The 17,258-nt window shown below is 38.7% G+C and overlaps 1 protein-coding gene across 10 annotated transcripts in view; it reads right to left on the reverse strand.

The window, feature by feature from the left end:
* The window catches only part of ASB4 (ankyrin repeat and SOCS box containing 4), a 363,721-nt gene that overhangs the window by 254,869 nt on the left and 91,594 nt on the right, over nucleotides 1–17,258 (reverse strand). The window contains exon 1 of one of the 10 annotated variants that reach the window (XM_079932600.1): nucleotides 4,372–4,388. The exons of the other annotated variants lie outside the window; for them this stretch is intronic. The gene's annotated coding sequence lies outside the window, so the exon portion shown is untranslated. Of the gene's footprint in view, nucleotides 1–4,371; nucleotides 4,389–17,258 lie in introns of those variants that run through there. 10 annotated transcript variants of the gene reach the window in all.

The raw sequence follows: 17,258 nt of genomic DNA on the forward strand, positions 1-17,258 counted from the left end.
AAAAAATAAAGCAGAGTAAGAAAGGAGTAGGGGGGAGAGAGAATATGTCTTTGAAGGTATTAGGTGCTGCTTTGGATAAGGTAGTCAGGGATTATCTCTCTGATGGGGAGGTAACCTTTGAGTGGAGATCTGAATAGTGGTGGGAGCAAGTCTTATAACGCCCGGCGGGGTGGAAATAGGGCAAGCAGGGGAGGGGAACAGGTATGTGTGTGTGGAGGGTTTGAAATTTTGACAATAGCAGGGAAACCAAAGTGTTTGGAGCAGAATGGGCAAGGGGGGGAGAGTTCAGAGAATCCACAGGAGTCTGATCATCTAGAACAATCTAGGCCATTTTAAGGACTTGTAATTTTATTCTAAGCTTAATTGATACAGTATATTCCAAGAGTATTTTAACCAGCAATTCTTTAAAAAGAATCAGCCAGCAATCGTGTAAATTAAAGGCTTCATCTTTGAAATGAATCATTCAAAAGATGAGTAGAATAGCAGATGGGACACACAAAAAGAGCAAATTAGTGAGCTGGAGGAAAAACCCAAATATTTTTTTCCAGAATACAGGACACACACACAATAAAAAGATGTAAAGTAAGAAGAGGAAGACAGAATCTCAAACAATCCATCCAGAAGATCCAAATTTTATCTAATAGAAGTTTTGGAAGATACTATTAGAAAAGTCCTTTTAGGAAAAATGGAGAAGAGACAATGTTCAGAGCAATACAAATATAAATATATGCTTAAATAATACCATTAAGAAGTTTCAATTTATATGAAACAGAGCAAATTCTGTACCTAATAAAGACATAAATATTTATCAAAAATCCATGGATCATTACAAAATACGACCATATACTACACAACAAAAGAAGAAGACAGTTATTTTATAAGACTATTACAATCTCTAAATGTAAACAAGGCAAATCCTGCCCAAGAATAAAATTAGAGGTCAATTTCACTTAAGAACATAGAGGTAGAGTCCTAAATAAATATTAGCAAATCAAATCTGGCAGTGTATTTTTAAAAAATGATGAAGTAGAGTTCACTGTTTTTTAAAAAACTCTATATGTAATTTATTATGTTAACACATTAAAAGTTAAAGCAATATGATTATGTCAAATGACATAAGTAAAACTTTAGGTAGATTTCAACATTCATTTAAACTTTAATTTTTATTTTTTCAGCTACAAGAGATTTATTAAAGAAAGGCTTCCTAGAGACATTAAGCGAATGGGAGAAGGACAGGGAAAGGGAAGAAGCCAAAAAAGGATGTGATTTCATGTGAAGTCCCAGCCTGATTCCAAGGGGAACTCTGGAGCATAAATTACTCCTTAGACCATGTCCTTCCTTGAAGCAGGGGAAGAGGGCTTGGTATTCTCTGCACTTCCTGCAACTGCGGTTTGGTGTCTGACATTAATTTGTGGTAAATCTTCAGTCATTATTACTTCAAATATTGCTTTTGTTCCTTTCTCTCTTTCTTCTCCTTCTGGTATTCCCATTATGCATGTTAGATCTCTTGTAGATGTCTCACAGTTTCTGGTTATTCTGTTCTGTTTTCTTCAGTCTTTTTTTTTTTCCTTTTTTTTGCTTTGCTTCTCAGTTTTAGAAGTTTCCATTAAGATATCAAGCTCAGAGATTCTTCCCTCAGCTGTGTCTAGTCTACTAATGAGCCCATCAAAGCCATTCTTCATTTCTGTTATGGTGATTTTGATCACTAGCAACTCTTTTTGCTTCTTTCTTAGGATTGCCATCCTTCTGCTTACATTATCTGTTGTCTAGTTGTTCCATTAGATTCTTTAATATATTAGTCATAGTTGTTTTAAATTTCTGGTCTGATAATTCCAATACTCCTGCCATATCTGACTCTGGTTCTGATGCTTGTTCAGTCTCTTTAAACTGTGTTTTTGCCTTTTAGTATGCCTTCCAGCCTCTCTGGGAACCAGTGCCATGGTAGGAAAATTTGAACTGTAATCATTAAAGACTTGCTAGAGGATTAGTATGGACAAGTACGAAAGTTAAAAACTCCAAGGGGACCCAGTCATGGGGGGCTGTCCCACACTTGTGAATTTTATCACTAGGAGCTCCAATAGGTCCTCACAGTGAATATCAGAGAAAAATCCCTTTGTGCTTCTAGCAGCGAGAGGGGAAAAGTAACCTTTTTGAAATGTGTCATTGCATTCTATTCTTCTTAACAAAGGCTGCCCTTGGAATAAACTATTTTACCAGAGAGTAACCTGGGGAAGGGAAACACTCAACTCCAGACTCCTGTAGCCATCCTCTCCCAGCTAAGAGCGGGGAGTGGGGGGGGACTTAGAAGCACTGGTGAGGTTCACAGTGCAGTGGCAGAGGCTCACCAAAAGACTGAGACCTAATCACAGGACTATAGAACACCTCCTTTCTTCCCACACCTCACCACCACATCACTAAAGGCCTACTTACAACTGTTCCTTTTACTCAGTATACCTAAATTAGTGGATAAATACCAAGTTCACAGAGGGTAAGATTTGCCATTTTAAAGATGTCAATTCTCCAAAAATGAATCTATAAATTCAGTATATCCCACATCTAAGGTCAACAGGATTTTTCATAAACTTTTACATGCTAATTATAAAATTTATATCTTTATTTTTGCTTTAAAAAGGTAACTGGCCTGGGGCAATAGAATTCATTCAATCTAATATGCAATTGTATTATAAATATATAGTGATTTATTAAATTTTTTTAAAATTAATTAATTTATTTTTGGCTGCACTGGGTCTTTGTTGCTGCACGCAGGCTTTCTCTAGTTGTGGCAAGCAGGGGTTACTCTTTGTTGCGGTGTGTGGGCTTCTCATTGCGGTGGCTTCTCCTGTTGCAGAGCACAGGCTCTAGGCGTGCAGGCTTCAGTAGTTGTGGCACACGGGCTCAGCAGTTGTGGCTTGTGGGCTCTAGAGCGCAGGCTCAGTAGTTGTGGTGCACGGGCTTAGTTGCTCCGCAGCACGTGGGATCTTCCCGGACCAGGGCTCAAACCCGTGTCCCTGCATTGGCAGGCGGATTCTTAACCACTGTGCCACCAGGGAAGCCCCTATAGTGATTTAAATAGCATTATTGGCACAATAAGAAAAAGAGATCAATTTTTTAAAGAATAAAAATTCTAGAAACAGACCCATGTCAAATTGCAGAAGAATTACAAAGATAAATGAATATCCAAAAAGATACTTGGTCTCACAAAGATTCAGAAGCACACAAATAAAAAGGAAAATGAAATACTTTTTTTTATGCAACAGTCAGGCAAAAAATAAAATGTCCAATAACATCAATTGATTGGTAAGGATTAGAGGGAAAGGTATTTTCATATTGCTGTTGTGTTAACTTAGTATAGCCACTCTGGAGGACAATTAGGCAGTGTAGTAATGGATTAAAACTGAATAGATGCATACTCTAAGACTCAGCAAATCTATTTCTAGGCATTTACCCTACAGAAACACTTATGCACAAGAAATCACATGCAAGATTATTTATTGCATAATTATTTGTGATAGCAAAAAATCTGAATATCAATTAGAGTCAGTTAAATAAACTAAAGCACATTCGTGCAGAGGAATATTATGTATCAAAGAATAAAGTACTCCTGTGAGAACTAGTAACATGGAAAATATACGTAGGTGACCTCAAGTTCAGAGATATAATTTAAATATTTATAAGAGTTTTATGGGGCCTAATGATAAGCAATATTGATAGACAGCATATGAAAAGAATTCAGGTAGGATTCATGTAAGCTCAAAGATCTTTAGAGTTAAATGGAACTGCATTTACTTATTTTAGCCTTAGGAATGCAAGCTTTAATCAAGTGATGTTGCCCCCTGTGTAGGATTTCACAGTCTAATCTGATTTAAATGGTGAGTAATTAAAAGGTTAATTTTGTGTCAATTAGGCTGGCCCACAGTGCCCAAATGTTTGGTCAAACATTATTCCGGATGTTTCTGTGAAGGTGCTTTTGTGGGTTTTTTTCTTTTTTTTAGTTAATTTTTATTGGAGTATAGTTGATTTACAATGTGTTAGTTTCTGCTGTACAGCAAAGTGAATCAGTTAAACATATACATATATCCACTCTTTTTTAGATTCTGTTCCCATATAGGTCATTATGGAGTACTGAGTAGAGTTCCCTGTGCTATACAGTAGGTTCTTATTAGTTATCTATTTTATATATAGTAGTATGTATATGTCAATCTCAATTTCTCAATTTATCCCTCTCCACCTTTCCCCCTTGGTAACCGTAAGTTTGTTTTCTACATCTGTGACTCCATTTCTGTTTTGTAAATAGGTTCATTTGTACTAATTTTTTAGATTCCACATATAAACGATATCATATGATATTTGTCTTTCTCTGTCTGACTTAACTTCACTCAGTATGACAATCTCTAGGTCCAACCATGTCACTGCAAATGGCATTATTTCTGTGAAGGTGTTTTGAAATGAAACTAACTTGGTGGACTTTGAGTAAAGAAGATTACTCTCCATAATGTAGGTGGGCCTCATCCTATTAGTTTGAGGCCTTAATAAAACAAAGACTGACATCCCCTGAGCAAGAAGGAATTCTGTCTGCAGACTGCCTTTGGACTCAAACTGCCCCTCTTTCCTGGGTGTCCAGCCTGCTGGCCCACTCTGCAGATTTTTGGACTTACCAAGCCTCCACAATCACATGGGCCATTTCCTTAAAATAAATCTCTCTCTATGTAACTATGTATAGCCTATTGGCTCTGTTTCTCTGGAGAACCCTGACTAATCCAGTAATGACAGAACTCGAATCCAGGCATGTAAGCTATGTCTGTGGCCAGCTTACTCTTGAAGTTTTGGAGTCCTTGGCTTTACAATTTTTCATGTAAGTAAGGACCAATGCATATCATCATTGCCACAGTGATCCAATTATGCAACTCTATAACCTCTGTTTGTTGCAAAACTCTATCAAGCAAAGAAAACAACCCCAAAATTATATAATAAAGTAACCCCCAAAATCATGTGAAATAACATAATTTTTCTTTAGTAGTAAGCATCTTTCAACCCTAAGAAAATTTGAAGGTAAATATATAAATGTCAAGATAAACAAATCTGTTTTCAATAATTTAGTGTTCAGAATTTTGCATAATTTTATATTTCATATACCTGTAATATTCAAAATTTGGTCTGATAGAATAATAGCTTTATTAGAACAGCAATCTTGTGGTTCTAATTTAAAATGTATTATATAATTTATTTAGGCTTGTGATTTTAATTTAATGTCTGTGCTTCATAAATATTAATGGAACATAAAGAGAATTTAAGAATCATCTATTTATAAGTTTAATTTATTTCATATACGAGCTATTTAACTACTCGGGAAAATTTTGTTTGTTAAATCAGACAATGTAGAACTTTAAAAGGAAACAGAATATTAGTTTCATGAATACAGTTTGGATAAAGAAGTTTAAATACCTAACTCTATAAATTGGTCTTAATATTAATCAAAGACCTCTTAAAGGGATTGTTGAAATTTGCTATGAATAGAATAATAAGATTTGTAATCTCTTCTTCAAGCATAAGATATAGGTTTCATAATCTATAACTAATAAATTATCAATTTTTAAAAACAAACATCACCTCTGAAGAGTGTTTTCTGTGCTACAAAAGTCATCCTCAAGGCACCAGAAAAACTAGTTGACAATATTGCTTCATGAACACACACTCACGCAATAATACCATATGTTTCTATAGGTACATATATAAGAAAATAATAGACAAAGAAAAGAATACATATGAAACTAAGAAAAGTATCTTCCCATGGACAAAGGGTAGGGAGATTTTAATTTTATCAATAACATCTGAATATTCTGCAGTGTGAAAGCATACATGTGTTGCTTGTGTAAGAAAAAATAAATTAAAGAAAATCCTTTGTCAGGTCATGTGTACCCATTCCGGGTTCAATAATCAGGGGTCGATATACTTCTGACTCTCTATGTTGTCTCAAAACGAGTCTGTGTCAGGAGTTAACCTTGCTCCTTCCATACTAACACAAAGCCATTCTCCTAACACTACCATTTCCAACCACCTTCCTATTTGAGGGGCTTTATATAATGGGTAAAACTAAAAAATACAAATAAGATTCTGAATGTAATTTTGGTACTAATGTTGAGAGTTTTGTTGGATTTGTCAGTATCACCATGGCAAGAGGTGAAACATAATAGTTTAGGGAATATCAATGAAAGTAGGAGGGCATGCTTGTAAAAAGGCTCTGGGGTGGGGCGCTCCTGACATACAAGACCATATTTTCCAAGTGTAGCCTGGAGAAGAAACTTGTTATTTTCAAAGAACTAAAGGTAGAATTCCTCTTGAGGTGCTAAGACTCTTGTTTGTTTGCTAGAAAAGAGCCTGCAGCCAGGCTGGATGTGAAATGACAGGCTTTGAGACATGGTCTGGAAGAGAAGGCAGAACAGAGGGAAAGTGAAAATCCTTGGCATAAAGATTTCATTCTAGAGCAAAACTAGGAGGGCCCTAATATTGAAGTAGAGTGTACTTGGGTGAGTGTCCTTTTAATATTACCATGTATGATCCTTTCTTGAAGAACAAATAGGCAAAATAAAGCGGCATTACTGGAGCTTGTATACAAAGGTTTTTTGAAAGATGAGATATTTAATTAAAATTGCTGCTATCCGTTAAAAACTTGTTCTTAGAAAAGTTTATTAGGTTGCAAAATTATAGGGTTTTAAATTGTATTTATTATTATTTTTCTTAAGAAATAGGTCAGTAATGCATATTGTCTTTCCTGGCTAAAGCTCTAGTAATATCTGACATGACCATAAAACTCCTTGCTGAAATTATGTGTAAAAATTTGCTCAGCACAGGAGATAGTTCCACCCTGACCTAGAAACCAGAGCCAGGAGCTGAATGATCTGATCCAACCTTCCTTTGCTCCTACATGTTAAGCCTTAGAAGAGGGAAAGTCCCCAGATATCCAGGTGAGCTGCACGACTCCTGGGCAGAACTCAGCTCTGAACTCTGCAGGACCCCCAGGTAAGCAGTGGCTCTCCTCTGCCACCCTGCTGGAGGACAGTGTCTAGGAACGGTGGCAATAAAGATCATTCCTATTCCCACATAGTCAGGATGTTAATCATCAAAAGACCAGTTGGGATTATTACAGAAAAACATCCTTCAGTGCTCTCCTGGAACAATAAGAACACAAGGAGAATTCTGGTTTTACCCTTGGAAACCTGAGAGGGAGAGAGATGCTGGAGAAATGGACTGATGGCCCAGCAAAATGGTGAGACAACTGGGTGGAAGGAAAAATGAGGACAAGAAAGAAATGTCCAGTGGTGAAGGTCACTGGGAGTTAGAACAAGGAGAGGTAGAATAAGGCTACTTAATAATTACTTTTATACTGTTTATTTGGCTGTACTGTGAAGTGACTCTCCATCCCCCAGCTACCTGAATCTTCAGTGCCAAATGTATTAATTGTCTTAATGGTTCTTTGTAGATCATTAAAGGAAAGGGAAGGTAGCTGCATACTGCAGGGTGGAGGGAAGAGAAGAGACACAGGAAATAAGACACACAGCAAAGGTGGAGAATTTCAAGTAAACAAGAAAGGAGGGTGATCCAAGCCCCTGAACTTCATGCCAAGGAATCTTTAGGGGGACTTAGAGCAACCCATTACCTGAGATGGGGTTTGAGCAAGTTAAAAAACCTATTAAAAAGAAAGATAACTCCGAAGTTTAGAGGTGTGAGGACCACCCAGGAGGCTATCACATGTATTACACATCACTGACACCAGACAGGGAGAAATGAAGAGGTCAAAGACTGGTTCTATGTATTCCAGTGGACTCTGAGATTCATTATCTACTTCTTTGTCCATGCATCTATCCACCCATCTATCTGTCACTGATTTTATCTATCAAGTTGTTCACTCCCAGTTTTCCTCAATATCACTATTTCCTTTAAGCTTTGAATGGTTTCTTCAGTATTGAAGGGAATTTCTTTTCTAGTTAATAACAGGGGTAGAATTAGCAAGCACTAATGCAGTCTGTGACCCCAACCTAAAACCAACAAAACACAAAGAAAAACACAAAAAGAAAAAAGTGCTTTTTCTTGCTATTTCCCTCTTTGATGGCAAGAGGTTGCTTACTAAAGCTTTAGGAGATGGCCTAAGTGAGTTTCTCTGTAGCCCCCTGGGGGTGGGGGTGATGGGGACAACTTCCGGTCCCAGGTCAGCTCCACAGCTGCCCTTGGACTAGAGGAGTTCAGCTGTCAGCACGCAGGGATGATCACCAGCCTGGAGTCTAGCAGAGGCTGCTGCCCCACAAGCCCACTGTCCTCTTTCATCCCTTCCACCTGTGTGCTCTTCACTGTTCAATTCTGTCCAATTTCCTCCACCAGGAATTTTCCATTATTCCAGTGGCCTGGACAAATTCCTGTGATTTCTCATGACCTATGGGCCTCTATGCAGTGCCTCATGTTGCTAGAATTGGCTTCATTTTCCACTTTTAAGATATTCAAGTAACTTCAATTTCTTCTCACTTAGAATAGTCACACGACTTACTTTCTGAATTTTGGAATGTAGGAGAGGTTACTTGAAATGAAATATAAGGTTACAAAGAATACTGAGGACTTAATTTAGCATCCCCCCTCCATCTCTGCAATTTAATCATATTTCATGTAAACAGTCATTATGTTTTCAAGTCATAAAATATTAAGTAAACATGGATGATAACCACTATCTGTGTTTGAAATAAGAAAGAGCCCTGCCCCTAATTTCCACACCAGAAGTGAGCTCATCTTCCCCCAAGGCAGCCAGGCAAATTCAAGCTCCAGAGCTTCTGTGAAATATACAATAATGAAAAGAAAATGCACAGGCTTAAAAAAAATAATGATGATAATAATAAAACACTGCTTGAAGGAAAAATAAATGAAAGGCAGAAAATGAAATAGGTCTCCAAAAGTAATTCCTTAAGACTCTTGTGTCAATTCTCCTAAAATAAAACATACCAAATAAAATCTAAATTCCTCCTGCTTGCCTGTGCTGTACACACATAGTCCATTAGCAAAGGGGATGGGGTCCCTGGAAATGGAAGCATCAACCGAGTGAGCAGTGCCTTGGTCTTTCTAGCGTTGCCTCTAGGGAGAAAGTTCTTGACCTCTCCCACCACCCATCACTGCCCCTTCTCTGACCCTAGAAATGGGTGCTTTCAACTTCCACTTGTTAAAATGCTGGCCTGTCTTCCCAAGCTGCAGTTAGGTTCATGATGTCCCCTACAATGTCAAGGGCTGGCCCCAGAATCTCAGTATCTGTTAATCTTTACTTCTGTTCCTCAGATGTCTCCTTGAATGGGCTTTGAGTCTCTCGCCTAAAACTGTGACGCTCTTCCTGTTTCCTGTGGCAGGCCCAGTTCTATCACTTGCACCCCTTTTTGTCAGCCTGCATGACAAAGCTGTTCACCAGAACAAAGAATAAATGGCAGGAAAAGGTACTCAAAGGAAGAAATCATGAATTTTTCAGAAAACTTACCAACTTGACGAAATTATCAAAATTGTTTTTCAGTAGTTCTTACTAGATACAAGTATATGGTAGCCCTCAGAACTTAGGAAAAACATATATACTTACAGTCTACTACACTGGATTTATATATAGCTATTTCAGTGAAAAAGCACACTATAAAGAATCAGCACTATGCAAAGTGGAGTGTTTGGGGTGAAAGGCAACCATTTTTAAAAACAGTCAGATATCAAACAAGGTCAAAGAATTTTTCAAAAAGTGGAGTACCAGAAGGAATGAGCTAAAAGATAAAAGATGGTAGCTGGAAAATGAGATCTTAAAAGTAAGATTTTAGAATTGTTGTGATTAGTGGTAATAGCAAAATCTTAAAGTATAACCATAGAAGTAGGCAGCGAAGTAGTGTAGAGACAAGGTCACTGGAGGAAAGGCAATTGTGGAACTGAAAATGTAAGTGTGGAAAGGTTACACACAAGGATGTTAAAATCATCGAGCATTTTGGCAGTATAGTATAAAAGGGAGTGATTGTGAGCGGGGGCAGAACCATCGAGGACAGATGAGGAAGTATCCTGGGGTTGGGGGGTCAGTAGATAACACAGAAAGTTGAAAAGGTATTTAGAGACGATGTTTCAGAACATAGGGGATTTTGTTAATGACTGACTATGGGTTTCAGAGGACACAACAAAAGTGTTTTGGAAGATGGGGGTGGGGGAGGATAGGGAGATGGGAGAAAGTACCCTGCTATATGGGAAGAGTCTGCAGGACGAAGGCTGACTAGGAAGCCTGGGTTTCTCCACGTGACCACATAACATAGGGATAAAGGGCCTAATGAGATGAAACAGATATTGGAGGTGAGGAGGTGAGTTGTTCCAGGGCTCTCTTGTCACTCTTGTCCATGGAGGTACAGAGGCCAGGAGAGGGGCCGTATTATGCCAAGCACAGATAACTCTGGAGATTTCTTTCCAATCCTCTATCACCTCCACCGTCCACATTGTTCCCAGTCCGTATAAAGGGCCAGATAGCAAATAGGTTGCATTCTCTATGGTCAGGGAAGGACTGCCTGGAGCACTGTGGTATAAAGAACTTCAAGGCCACATTCAGATTCAGGAGAAAAGGAAAATGATCACCTCTATGCCAGTATCTGCCTTCCCTAGCTTAAGGTGATCCCTAAAGCTCAGTTCAGTGTCTAATTCTCCATCCTACTTCCTACTTTTCAACCTGCCTCCTAGCCACTTAGGACTTTTACATATGTCACTCTGCTTCAGGCTACAACCTCAACCCTTCCTGAAGATCCTCTACACAACTTGCTGTGCTCTCTGCTAACGAACCCCACGTTTCCATGTCCAGACAAGACCTCATTCCTAAGCACTAAAAGCTTGTCTGCAATCTTCTCCTGGGCTTGGAGCACATCAAAGGTGCTCATCAATCTTCCCCTGTCCATGCCACCCCAATCTGTTCCTCTTCCATCCCAGTTAGTGTATCCCCATTTACACATCTGAACAACCCAAGTCACCTTCAATTCCTCCTTCTCCCCCACGTCTTATCAGTCACCTATTTCCACCCCTTCAATTTCTGAAATTCCTTAAACCTGCTCCTTGTGCTCCCTCCCCACGGCCTCAGCCTTGTTCACATCTTCTCTCAAGGAGACTTAGGAAGGAGACTCTACCCAACTCACCTTCCAACAGCCATCAGAGTGACCTCTGTGAAACACTGTTTCTCCCTTCCTTAAAAGGCTTTTGTAGTGTGCTCCAAAGACAAAGAAGAAGATAAACTCAAAGGGCCAATATTGCCAGAACAAAGACTTACAGGACTCCTACCACTCTGTCACAATGTGACCACTGCAGTGTCCCAGGGCCCTCGCAAGCAGCATGCCCGCTCCCTTTCCCATCCCATTATAAGGAAAGATATTTGCCCCGTTTTTCTCCCTCTCAGCACACTGAATGTATACATACTCTGCCCAGTCAGCAAATGACTTGCACATTCCCTGGCTATAAAAACAGACAAGCAACCCATGCTCATTGTCGACTTTCCCTGGCTACCAGGAAGTCGGCCCGCTATTCTTGCAGCGACCCTTCTCTTTAATAAACTCTGTCTTCCTTACATTCTGCCTTGTGTCTGGAAATTCTTTTCCAACCTGTGCTCCAACCATGACAGCTTTAATGGCTTTGCAGCATGTACAGGATAAAAATCAAAGTTCTTAGCTCTTGACAGATAACATTGTACATGTTTGTTCAGGTGCCTCCTCTCCCACTAGATTATGATCTCCACCGAGGCAGGAAGGTATGCCTCCTTTATTTTGAGTTCCCAGTAACTGCTTAGAGATGCAGAACATACTCAATAAATGTGAAGTGAAGTAGTACAAGCAGGCAGAGGAAAAGTATAAAAAGTAACCCAATTTTAAAGATGCTCTTTCATGAGAGTTGACACGAGCACATTTTCTATAACTCTCGCTATAGCTAATTCACCTCTGCTTACCATAAATAGCAAAGCAATAAAAATCTTTCAATTTGACAATTAACAAAAAATATAACAGGGTGGAAATAAGGGGTTTTTTTTCTTTTGTGTTTTGGAAATGAGGTGTTTTTTGTTCATTTGTTTTTGTTTAACTTTTTATTTTATATTGGAATATAGCCAATTAACAATGTTGTGACAGCTTCAGATGCACAGCAAAGCGATTCAGCCATACATATACACGTATCCATTCTCCTGCAGACTCCCCTCCCATCTAGCCTGCCGCATAACATTGAGCAGAGTTCCCTGTGCTATAAAGCAAGTCCTTGATGGTTATAATTTTTATTATTGTTTTTATTTTTTAAAACATCTTTACTAGAGTATAATTGCTTTACATTGCTGTGTTAGTTGCTGCTAATAAAAAAGTGAATCAGCTATACATATACCTATATCCCCATATCCCCTCCCTCTTGCATCTCCCTCCCACCCTCCCTATCCCACCCCTCTAGGTGGTCACAAATCACCGAGCTGATCTCCCTGTGCTATGCGGCTGCTTCCCACTAGCTATCTATTTTACATTTGGTAGTGTATATATGTCAATGCCACTCTCTCACTTCGTCTCAGCTTATCATTCCACCCCGGGGCCCTCAACTCCATTCTCTACGTCTATGTTTTTATTCCTGTCCTGCCCCTAGCTTCTTCAGAAACTTTTTTTTTTTCTTTAGATTCCATATATATGTGTTAGCATATGGTATTTGTTTTCCTCTTTCTGACTTACTTCATTCTGTATGACAGACTCTAGATCCATCCACCTCACTACAAATAACTCAATTTTGCTTATTTTCATGGTTGAGTAATATTCCATTGTATATATGTGCCACATCTTCTTTATCCATTCATCTGTCGATGGACACTTAGGTTGCTTCCATGTCCTGGCTATTGTAAATAGTGCTGCAATGAACATCATCGTACATGACTCTTTTTGAATTATGGTTTACTCAGGGTATATGCCCAGTAGTGGGACTGCTCGGTCATAGGGTAATTCTATTTTTAGTTTTTTAAGGAACCTCCATACTGTTCTCCATAGTGGCTGTATCAATTTACATTCCCACCAACAGTGCAAGAAGGTTCCCTTTTCTCCACACCCTCTCCAGCATTTATTGTTTCTAGATTTTTTGATGATGGCTATTCTGACCGGTATGAGGTGATATCTCATTGTAGTTTTGATTTGCATTTCTCTAATGATTAGTGATGTTGAACATCCTTTCATGTGTTTGTTGGCAATCTGTATATCTTCTTTGGAGAAATGTCTATTTAGGTCTTCTGCCCATTTTTGGATTGGGTTGTTTGTGTTTTTGATATTGAACTGCATGAGCTGCTTGTATATTTTGGAGATTAATCCTTTGTCAGTAGCTTTGTTTGCAAATATTTTCTCCCATTCTGAGGGTTGTTTTTTCATCTTGTTTATGGTTTTCTTTGCTGTGCAAAAGCTTTTAAGTTTCATTAGGTCCCATTGGTTTACTTTTCTTTTTATTTCCATTTCTCTAGGAGGTTGGTCAAAAAGGATCTTGCTGTGATTTATGTCATAGAGTGTCTGCCTATGTTTTCCTCTAAGAGTTTTATAGTGTCTGGTCTTATATTAAGGTCTTTAATCCATTTTGAGTTTACTTTTGTGTATGGTGTTAGGGAGTGTTATAATTTCATTCATTTGCATGTAGCTGTCCATTTTTTCCAGCACCACTTATTGAAGAGGCTGTCTTTTCTCCATTGTATATTCTTGCCTCCTTTATCAAAGATAAGGTGACCATATGTACATGGGTTTATCTCTGGGCTTTCTATCCTGTTCCATTTACCTATATTTCTGTTTTTGTGCCAGTACTACACTGTCTTGATTACTGTAGCTTTGTAGTATAGTCTGAAGTCAGGGAGCCTGATTCCTCCAGCTTCATTTTTATTTCTCAAGATTCCTTTGACTAAAAGCTGGTTCTTTGAGAAGATAAACAAAATTGATAAACCATTAGCCAGACTCATCAAGAAAAAAAGGGAGAAGACTCAAGTCAATAGAATTAGAAATGAAAAGGAGAAGTAACAACTGACACTGCAGAAATACAAAAGATCATGAGAGATTACTACAAGCAACTCTATGCCAATAAAATGGACAACCTGGAAGAAATGGACAAACTCTTAGAAAGGCACAACCTGCCAAGACTGAATCAGGAAGAAATAGAAAATGTGAACAGACCAATCACAAGCACTGAAATTGAAACTGTGATTAAATATCTTCCAATAAACAAAAGCCCAGGACCAGATGGCTTCACAGGCGAATTCTATCAAACATTCAGAGAAGAGCTAATACCTATCCTTCTCAAACTCTTCCAAAATATAGCAGAGGGAGGAACACTCCCAAACTCTTCCTAAAAGGCCACCATCACCCTGATACCAAAACCAGACAAGGATGTCACACAGAAAGAAAACTACAGGCCAATATCACTGATGAACACAGATGCAACAATCCTCAACAAAATACTAGCAAACAGAATCCAACAGCACATTAAAAGGATCATACACCATGATCAAGTGGGGTTTATTCCAGGAATGCAAGGATTCTTCAATATATGCAAATCAATCAACGTGATACACCATATTAACAAATTGAAGGAGGAATACCATATGATCATCTCAATAGATGCAGAGAAAGCTTTTGACAAAATTCAACACCCATTTATGATAAAAACCCTGCAGAAAGTAGGCATAGAGGGAACTTTCCTCAACATAATAAAGGCCATATATGACAAACCCACAGCCAACATCGTCCTCAATGGTGACAAACTGACAGCATTTCCACTAAGATCAGGAACAAGACAAGGTTGCCCACTCTCACCACTCTTTTTTTTTTTTTTGGTACATGGGCCTCTCACTGTGGTGGCCTCTCCCACTGCGGAGCACAGGCTCCGGACGCGCAGGCTCAGCGGCCATGTGTCACGGGACCAGCTGATCCGTGGCATATGGGATCCTCCCAGACCGGGGCACAAACCCATGTCCCCTGCATCAGCAGGCGGACTCTCAACCACCGCACACGAGGGAAGCCCTCACCACTCTTATTCAACATAGTTCTGGAAGTTTTAGCCACAGCAACCAGAGAAGAAAAGGAAATAAAAGGAATCCAAATTGAAAAAGATGAAGTAAAGCTGTCACTATTTGCAGATGACATGATACTATACATAGAGAATCCTAAAGATGCTACCAGAAAACTACTAGAGCTAATCAATGAATTTGGTAAAGTAGCAGGATACAAAATTAATGCACAGAAATCTCTGGCATTCCTATACACTAATGACGAAAAATCTGAAAGTGAAATCAAGAAAACACTGCCATTTACCATTGCAATAAAAAGAATAAAATATCTAGGAATAAACCTACTTAAGGAGACAAAAGACCTGTATGCAGAAAATTAGAAGACACTGATGAAAGAAATTAAAGATGATACAAATAGATGGAGAGATATACCATGTTCTTGGATTGGAAGAATCAACATTGTGAAAATGACTATACTACCCAAAGCAATCTACAGATTCAATGCAATCCCTATCAAACTACCACTGGCATTTTTCACAGAACTAGAACAAAAAATGTCACAATTTGTATGGAAACACAAAAGACCCCGAATAGCCAAAGCAATCTTGAGAACTAAAAGCGGAGCTGGAGGAATCAGGCTCCCTGACTTCAGACTATACTACAAAGCTACAGTAATCAAGACAGTATGGTACTGGCACAAAAACAGAAAGATAGATCAATGGAACAGGATAGAAAGCCCAGAGATAAACCCACGCACATACGGTCACCTTATCTTTGTTAAAGGAGGCAGGAATGTACAGTGGAGAAAGGACAGCCTCTTCAATAAGTGGTGCTGGGAAAGCTGGACAGGTACATGTAAAAGTATGAGATTAGAGCACTCCCTAACACCATACACAAAAGTAAGCTCAAAATGGATTAAAGACCTAAATGTAAGGCCAGAAACTATCAAACTCTTAGAGGAAAACATAGGCAGAACACTCTATGACATAAATCACAGCAAGATCCTTTTTGACCCACCTCCTAGAGAAATGGAAATAAAAACAAATGGGACCTAATGAAAGTTCAAAGCTTTTGCACAGCAAATGAAACCATAAACAAGATGAAAAAACAACCCTCAGAATGGGAGAAAATATTTGCAAATGAAGCAACTGACAAAGGATTAATCTCCAAAATTTATAAGCAGCTCATGCAGCTCAATAACAAAAAAACAAACAACCAATCCAGAAATGGACAGAAGACCTAAATAGACATTTCTCCAGAGAAGATATACAGATTGCCAACAAACACATAAAAGAATGCTCAATATCATTAATCATTAGAGAAATGCAAATCAAAACTACAATGAGATATCATCTCACACTGGTCAGAATGGCCATCATCAAAAAATCTAGAAACAATAAATGCTGGAGAGGGTGTGGAGAAAAGGGAACACTCTTGCACTTCTGGTGCGAATGTGAATAGGTACAGTCACTATGGAGAACAGTATGGAGGTTCCTTAAAAAACTACAAATAGAACTACCATATGACCCAGCAATCCCACTACTGGGCATATACCCTGAGAAAACCATAATTCAAAAAGAGTCATGTACCAAAATGTTCATTGCAGCTCTATGTACAATAGCCAGGACATGGAAGCAACCTAAGTGTCCATTGACAGATCAATGGATAAAGATGTGGCACATATATACAATGGAATATTACTCAGCCATAAAAATAAACGAAATTGAGCTATTTGTTATGAGGTGGATGGACCTAGAGTCTGTCATACAGTGAAGTAAGTCAGAAAGAAAAAGACAACTACTGTATGCTAACACATATATATGGAATTTAAGAAAAAAAAGTATCATGAAGAACCTAGGGGTAAGACAGGAATAAAGACACAGACCTACTAGAGAATGGACTTGAGGATATGGGGAAGGGGAAGGGGAAGCTGTGACAAAGCAAGAGAGTGGCATGGACACACATACACTATCAAACGTAAAGTAGATAGCTAGTGGGAAGCAGCCACATAGCACAGAGAGATCAGCTTGGTGCTTTGTGACCACCTAGAGTGGTGGGATAGGGAGGGTGGGAGGGAGGGAGATACAAGAGGGAAGAGATATGGGAACATATGTATATGTATAACTGATTCACTTCGTTATAAAGCAGAAACTAACACACGATTGTAAAGCAATTATACTCCAATAAAGAGGTAAAAAAAAAAAGATTCCTTTGGCTATTTGGGGTCTTTTGTGTTTCCATACAA

Source organism: Stenella coeruleoalba (assembly GCF_951394435.1).
Source record: "Stenella coeruleoalba genome assembly, chromosome: 9".
NCBI lineage: Eukaryota > Metazoa > Chordata > Mammalia > Artiodactyla > Delphinidae > Stenella > Stenella coeruleoalba.